At 42.1% G+C, this 8,309-nt stretch overlaps 1 long non-coding RNA gene across 1 annotated transcript; it reads right to left on the bottom strand.

Moving 5' to 3' along the window:
• Window positions 1-1,540: 1,540 nt before the first annotated feature.
• LOC137472564 (uncharacterized) lies at window positions 1,541-5,419 on the bottom strand. The gene is made up of 2 exons (XR_010998270.1): window positions 4,863-5,419; window positions 1,541-4,746 (listed from the first exon to the last, which is right to left on the bottom strand). It is a non-coding gene; the product is annotated as an uncharacterized lncRNA (long non-coding RNA).
• Between the last annotated feature and the right edge of the window lie 2,890 nt (window positions 5,420-8,309).

Below are 8,309 nucleotides of genomic sequence, written 5' to 3'. Positions count from 1 at the left end.
CCAAGGTTTGCTCAGACCTATTCATTACAAAACTACACCTACTTTGCCGTCACTTGGCACCTTCTTTTGGCTGCAACAGTAGAAAAACTGGCTCACACTGACAGAAGGGTTGGAACTATCCTCTGTTTTCTAGAGGTGATCTCTCAAGGTAAGGATTAACACATTGTTCAGACAGTCTGAGGGAACAAAGGCGCTTTTGCCATTCTCTGTGCCATTTCGAGGCATCAGATAACACCTTTCGCTTTAATTTTGAGGAACACAAAAACCTTTTAAAACACAGCAAAACCATCAGCTGCCAGGTTAAAACTCCAAGTTACCTCCTCTGAATGTTGAAGTTGGTGTGTAATACATGGCTGTCCAGAGGCTGGGTATATACCAGCTAAGGGTGGATGGGCAACCAGGACCACCAGGAAATCTTTTTGCCCATCCTGGGTGCCTTCAGCACATGGCACAGTTCAACCATCAGCTGCCTCAATATATCATTTCAGGTTCTGAGTATATGCTTCTTATAAAACACAGCCTTTCAGATAAACGCACGTTTCTCACTTTGTTGTTGTTGTTGTTGTTGTTGTTTACCAAGCTGTATGTGTTACAGATTATCTTCTGAGTCAAGACACACAGATGCTCTCCTTATTAATGTGAGAAAATAATAGTGCCGAGGGGCATTAAAGATCTATTTATTCAGGTGGGGGGGAATTACACAATATGATAAAGGCAGAAAAATACCAGGAAACTTAGAACAACCTCTCCAATTATTTATTTGTCAAATATATTTTAAGTTTGAATATGTGGTCTGCATATGTAGTCTCCCTGTTAGCAGGTGCAAATTAATAACTGAGACTTTTGACAATCCTAGCACCAGAAACTGAATGTTCACATAGCAAAGTGTGTGGTATGTTGCTGGTTTGCTAAGACACTGAACCGAGAGTCTAAACAAGAGAACAAAAGAGGCTCCATCTCACAGTCAGCAACAACTGGGTTTGCCTGTGCCTACATAGAAAGCAAAGCTTCAGCTCGAGGCATGCAGAGGGTAACTCATGAATATGAACATCCAAGAGTGATGATGACAGGAAGTTTACATAATGGTAACAGTATCTGTCATACTTTGCGATTCTCCCACATGTGATATCTGATGTCTGACAGTGACTCACGGGCCACGGCTCCCATGTGGCTGCTCAGTTAGGTATGACTAAAAAACAAACCCCGAGTCATGTAAGAGGCATGCACGTGTGCCCCGATGCTGACAGCTTGGTGGGCGTTTATTGGGGCGGGTGTCAGACACCTGGATGCATCATCAATATTTAGAGGAAGGCACATGGTCACAAAGCTGCATCTTTTACATACCCGTGATTTTGAGATGTCTGGAAAGGGAAGTGATACTCAGAGTCACAGTCAGCCTCCCGCTCCCCCGTCTTGATAAGTCGATAAGTTAGCATTTTTGTCTCATTTCCATTTTCCCAAACTTCTATGTGTATGAAATTGCTATAGGCAACTGCCCAATGCCTTTGCATCTGCTAGAGCTGTTAACTAGCTGATGAGGTCTTTTTCACAAGATCTGGCTTTTATTTAATTAATTATTTAGATTTTCCTTTTTTTAATTTTTTAACAATTTCTGAAGATATAGAATCTGTTCCAGCAATATGGCGAGTGCAAATGCTCCTATTGGAGACTTGCTGCTATCCAAGAAGATGTCTTAGTCCTGATGTTAAAATTATTTATTTAGCAAAAAGGTGTAAATAAGTACATGTAGATGTAGGTGTAGGAAAGGGATATTAAGATACATAAATATCCAGTATCAGAGATTTTTCTATGGGTCCCATGACAGAGGTTCATTTTAATGGAAATTGCTAAAGGACAACCAGCTTCTTCATTATATTGGTATTGAATATCAATATCTTCTGTGATTAATACAGAAGGTAGTGGGCTATATTCAGTCTTTAGTGCATGGTGAATCTACCACTGAAAGTGGAAACTGTTGAACTCATAAAATTATGATTATGTTTTTCAGTTAACTAGAAAGACTGGGGAAAAAAAAACCCACATTGTTTTCCTTAATTAGCTGAATTGTTTTAATACTATTCACAGCACTTTTATGCCTCAATGGCTTCCCAGGAATCCTACGAATTGTTATAGATAATTTTTCAAAGATATTTTCTTACATGGGTTTAAGTTCCCTGAAATGCAGCCTCATTTCACAGGTTCCTTCCTTGTAAACTTATTTGTGAAGGGAGGGTCTCTGTGGTTCGAGAGCTGTCTGCTGTGGATGAAAGTGAGGGAAAGCACTATAAAACAAACAAAAAAAGGGAGGAGTAAGATCAAAGTACCTCTTTAAGGGTAGTACATTACAGCCTTGTCCAACCTCTGCCTGCTGAGATTGTACACATCTGTCCCCAGTTAGCTGATAGCCTGCCTCTGCACCAGGGGAGAGAGGCTGGAAACAGGAACACGTGGATGCTAAAATTACTTGTGTTTCCCAAACATAAGCTGTATTCTGAGACATCCTTGCAGGACAAGGGCCAGTACCTTTTCTTGATTTTTGAGCAAGTTGTGAGGCTGTTCAAGACATTCTTGAACAGCTGAGTTGCATTTCTACCTGAATGGCCCTGGATATTTGTCATAACAGAGGTTCCCAATTTTATTTCGTTGTGTAATCACATGTGCTTACACCTCTTCTGACAACTGCATGTCAAGGAAAAGATCTTGGAGGAGAGATCACAGAATCACAGATCTCTGTATTTACATCCTTTCCCAGACAAATCAGTGACTGGGCAGGCATGGTGGAGCTCTACCCTTTCCCTCTGGCTTTGGCCATCTCTTGCTAATGCCATCCTGCTCCCAGCAGGGATGTCCAGCCACATCAAGAACTTTCCGTGGTAAGGGCCTGCATGAAGGAATGGCCTGCCTTTCCTGCTCTGTGCTGCCAGAGCCAGGAAGACTTCGGACCCATCCTTCCCGCCCAACTTTTTTTCATCTCTTTACAGGAGCCAGAAACTCTTCAGAACTGACAATTCCTCCAGGGCCAGTTTCACACCCACTCTTTGTGACTGGCTGGTGGAGCTCCTCCAGGCTGGTGGAGTTTTCTCCAGGCTGTCACGTGCCCAGCAGAGCCATTAGGAAGGAGGATGCATGCCTAGGACCTGAACCAGCTTTCCAGCAGTGTGGCAGGACTGGTCTAAGGAGTTTGGGTGGCAGAGGCACATTGGGATTTGCTCCTCTGTTGAAAAGAGGTAATCAGGAGCAAAAGCAATTGCTTTTCCATTCTGCTGTGTGAGCTGACTTCTGTCCTGCCTCCTACATACCCACTGCATATTGTGAAGACACAGCTAAAACACAAACACCTGACATCTGCTCAGGTGTATCAGCCCTGGCATAAATTGGCTCATGGGGCCCTGTCCACCACCTCCCACACTGCAGGTAGACACTGGCAAACCTGAGCTCCTCTCTGAAACACATGATTCACGTGGTCTTGCCAAGAAGAAAGGCAAAGACAGTGGGTACAGCCTACCACCACTGCAGCTGCTCACTGCCACATCCCAGAAGGACGCCTCCAGAGCCCCATCACAGAGTTGTCCAGCTGGGATCAACTCTGGCCTTGCATGGGTAATTATGAATGGATTGCAAATGAGGAATCTGGAGGCCCAGAAACCGGAGATGAATTGCCTTAGGACTTGGCTGGTGGAGCAGTTATTAAGAAGCTCTGGCTGTTTGACACAAGTGGGAGAAAGGCACTTAGGTTTCTCTGTGTGTTTGAATGTTGGGGTGCTGCTCTGCTTCAGATGTAATTTGATATTTATTTAGACATCTAGCCTTGGGCCCATGGTGACTATGGAAGGGGGAGAAATCATGAAGATAAATTCCTGCCAAACAGATGGATGACTAAGCAACTTCAGATGCCTAAATTGATAAGATTAATCACATTCCTTGATGCTTCCTAGACATATTGGTTGCACCTACCCATGGCTCTTCAGCAGAAGTTCAACAGGTCCTACGTCCCTTCAAAGGTGTGACCAGAGTCCATGACTTCATTTTACACCCTACCCAAAACATTGGTGACCAAATCACTAGTGGTGCCTCACAGACTGTATTATATAACTGTATAATGTTATAGAATTGTATAAATAGCTACTTAGAACAATAGTTCAAATATTTGTCAAGCTGTAAAAGTCTCCTCACCACACCCATGGGAGCATGATGTGATTCCATGGGAGTGAGATCTCACTTGTGAGCAATCACACCCTCAGCAGGTTTGCTCTGCCACGGCAGCCACTTACTGGGCCTGCCTGCCCAGTGGAGATGAGGATACTTCTGCAGCATGGGCTGGAGGAAGTTCATCTGTGTTTGGATTTTTTTTGTGTTTTTTTTTTTTTTTTTTAATTACCTACTAATTGCCTGGAAAAAAGCTCCATTGTTTCTTCCCCAGTTGGACAGGTCAGCTTGTAATGTAATTTAGGAGAATTAGGCCTTCCATCAAAAACAGGAAAAACATCTCAGTTGTGGTCTCTGCAGCAAAGAACTTACAAGGAAACTGAGATCCACTTTTTAGGGAATACATCTTGAAGATGACTGTGAATGCACCCTCTCTCTCTATCATTCTCTTTCTTTTTCCCCTCTCCAGTCCCTTGCCAATCTAACTCCTCCAAGAAGGCAGGAACAATTTGGTTCACATCCATCTTCTCATACTGGTGGTGGTTGTAGCACAAGGTGGCACTGGAGTATTTTTACATCTTTTAGGTGGCTGCTGGTTTCCTTCGTATAAACCAGGATTTTTCCCATAGGGAATACAAACAAATTAGTGTACCATATAAATAATTACCTTTATGTAAATGCATGTGATAAGATAAATGGAATCTGAAATGATTAACTAACCTTCCATTTAACAACGTTTCTGACATTTGATTAGAGGAATGAAGTCCAACCAGCTTTACTGTGCCTCTTACTGTGGAATACCAAGGAAGTGTAGTAGGCATTAAAGTGTCTCAGCCATGTTTTGTTCTTCTTCATCACATAGGCTGAAAATATCAAACATGAGGGGGAAAAATTAAGGAAGCACACAAGTCAGCCAATTTTTGATGTCCAACCAGAGTCAGCTGCCACTAGGGCAAAAGCACCTTCTTCTCAGTTTGTCTTCATCAGTTTCTTATGATCTATGCTGCAGGTTAGGCTCAGGTTGACTTGAATCCTTGAATCCCAGCATCATGCAACCACCACAGCACATCATGGTGGCCAGCTGGGAAGCTGGTGATCTAGCAGCATTTTCCCAGGGCTGGTGCTGAGCTCATTGAAGCTTGCTGTCAGTAGCTCCATGCAAGCATGGCTGTTTTGGTTCAAGGTCTGGAGCTAGATCGTTCAGTGTTTGTCTGGGGATTTCTGCACCACACCTTCCTGCCCAGTGTAGATATGTCCCAGTTCTATCATCATTTTCATCTGCCAAGCATTCAGACAAAATAATTAACATAGCTATGCTGGCACACATTCTTCACTCTAAATTATTTGTATCAAAGAGTGTTATTTCAACAAAATCTTTGTATTTAAATCACGAAAAATAAACATGAGGAGACTCAAACAGTAACAACACTGATTAAAAATATAGAAAAACTTGACTGTGTTTTCTGGCACAGATAGATAATTAAGAGGATTTTTAAGGGTTTTTCTCTGTACCAGGTAGAGATTTAGTGATATTTTGTGCTAATCACCTCTAGGCTGCAGAATCAGTACCACAGCACAACAGAAAATAAATGACCAGAAGGCTTAATGTTTTTTGTGATTTTTATTAAAAGTGATTTCCTTTTGTGAGCTTATGCCAAAAAGTTCATTTGTTTCTGAGTTTCTAGCCCTGAGGATTGTTATCCACACTGTGAATTTACCACTGTGTTTGTCCACACAGTTATTGGAGTGCATATAAATAGTTTTCAGGTGCCATTCAAGTTTGACTCTCTTTTGGTCCAAAACACCACTTTTGACAGCTACCAGTCAGAGCATTTTAACTACCTTCAGTGCTGTATCTGTGTGTATCTGAAGATTACTGTGATTCATGAAAAAACTCTCTTATCAGGCTAGGAATATCTTCTGCATAAGAGTATACCTGCTGTAGGAGTGATATACAACACCTCCTGCAATAGGTGGAGGACTCTCGCCAGTCACTTCCCTACACTGTGAATTAAGTCCTGAAGTGCTCATGCAAATTATTTTATATACAGGAGGTTTTTTTGAGGGATAATTGGTTTTATATTACCCAACTAGAGTTTCAGCCATTTTTTGACTTCTGGACATTATGTTCTCACACCAAGACTCGTCTTGATGCCTTTTGCCATACACCTCTTCTGTTGCAGAGCTCCCAAAGGGCAGTCTGAGACACCTTTGGGTAAAACACAAGGCCACAGCCATCCTCAATGAATTCAGGTGTTGTTTGAGGTTGTTCCAGCTGCAAAGTCAGCAACACACTTTAAAAATGTTTCCTGAGTGTTTGAGGACTCCAAGAATCTGAAGAGTTGAGTGTGTCACTCACTAAATTTGCCCCTCACTTCTCTGAAAGGCAACATGAAACTGTGGCTCATCCTCCTGCTTTCAAGAGTGGTAAGAAAGGGAGTACCAAAAGTTTTGGGGTTTCTGTTACAGGTTAATTATTTTGGGTCCTGTTGCTTGACACCCTGCTTGTTGTGCCAGCTTTCCATAAACAAACTTTGGGAATCCTTGTACTAATAGTATCTTTCCATCTTCTTAATGACTATGTTTTTTCACTCCATATGGCCACTTCATCTGCATTAAGCCTCCTCACTTATAACAAAAAATCCTTCTGTCGTTTCTGTGTTTAGCCAGGTCTGTTGCTCAGATGGTGCAACCACTGAATATTTAAGCTGAATCTGTGTAAAATGTTGTTTCTCTAGCTATAGGCAAGGTCAGAAATAAATATCTTTGGTAACATATCTATTTAACTGAAAATCTAACTAGACCTCCAAATCTGTGCGCTTGGGCGCATATGTTAGAAACAGATCCTCAAGGGACTGATTTGTAATAGCCATTCCTACCACCACCTCCTCCTCCTCCCCAGAAGCCTGACTGCTGTTGATTATATCCTGACTGTGTCCAAGGAAAGTTGTCTGGACTGACTGAGGCTGAGAAAGAAATTTAATATTGTTTCAATACTTTTGCATCTTGGCTGTACTGGACTAAAAGTCCCATGTTTCCAACACTAGCTGACAAGGAATGTAAGTGAAACAAAGAGCAGCAGAAAAGAGAGAACATATGATAGTTATGTGGTATTTCCACTGTTCCAGGTATCTCTGCCCATCCTAAGCCATGTACTATATCCCTGCACCTATAGGTCTTCCCTGAATTTGTCAAATCACTTCTTGAGCACAATGAAAACTTGAGCATCAGCAGCATTCTATGACCAGTGCTGACACTCCAGCATGGCAAAATTCTTCCTCTTGTTTGTTTAGAATTTGCTGGATGATAATCTTATCTGGCCAACCCTAATCTTATCACATGCGGAACAATGACCAATTGTTCCTAATTCACTTTCTTTATTGCCACAATTAACTCCACAGATCTCTACTGGATTTTTCTTTAGGTCTTATTCTACTGAGTTATTTTTTACAGGATCTATCCCTTTTTTTTTTTTTTTAAATCACTGCTGTTCTCTGTTTCTTTTCCCCTTCTACTTAAGTTTTTAATGAGAAAAAGATCAGAAATGCATGTGGTAGCAAGAGCAGGAACTTAGAGTGACTGAAAGACATTTCTCTTCCCTTCCCTTCCCTTCCCTTCCCTTCCCTTCCCTTCCCTTCCCTTCCCTTCCCTTCCCTTCCCTTCCCTTCCCTTCCCTTCCCTTCCCTTCCCTTCCCTTCCCTTCCCTTCCCTTCCCTTCCCTTCCCTTCCCTTCCCTTCCCTTCCCTTCCCTTCCCTTCCCTTCCCTTCCCTTCCCTTCCCTTCTCTTCCCTTCCCTTCCCTTCCCTTCCCTTCCCTTCCCTTCTCTTCCTTTTCCTATTAACTTCAAGCTAACTGTGCTCATTAAAGACCTTAATCCAAATTATCTTTTGCTCATGAAGAAGGTTTCCATTAACTTGGAAATGAGCCAAGTGTTGGCTTTCCTACTGTCTAAAGGTGGAAATCTGAAGTGGGAAAAGCACATTATTGCAATGATCCAACTGAACAAACATAGTATCACACCAGATAAAGACCAATCCATAAATCTAACAGACAGCCAAACTTGAATTTTACAGTGTTAACAAGATCCATGCCATTGACTTCAATGTGGTCAGGCTCTCTCTCCAGGTCTTTATTTCCCTCTAAGAGCCAGCAGTGGAGTCATC

This window comes from Anomalospiza imberbis, chromosome 4, assembly GCF_031753505.1.
Source record: "Anomalospiza imberbis isolate Cuckoo-Finch-1a 21T00152 chromosome 4, ASM3175350v1, whole genome shotgun sequence".
In the NCBI taxonomy this organism is placed as follows: domain Eukaryota; kingdom Metazoa; phylum Chordata; class Aves; order Passeriformes; family Viduidae; genus Anomalospiza; species Anomalospiza imberbis.
The sequence above is the reverse complement of the archived record's forward strand: the minus strand, read 5'-3'. Positions and strand labels throughout refer to the sequence as shown.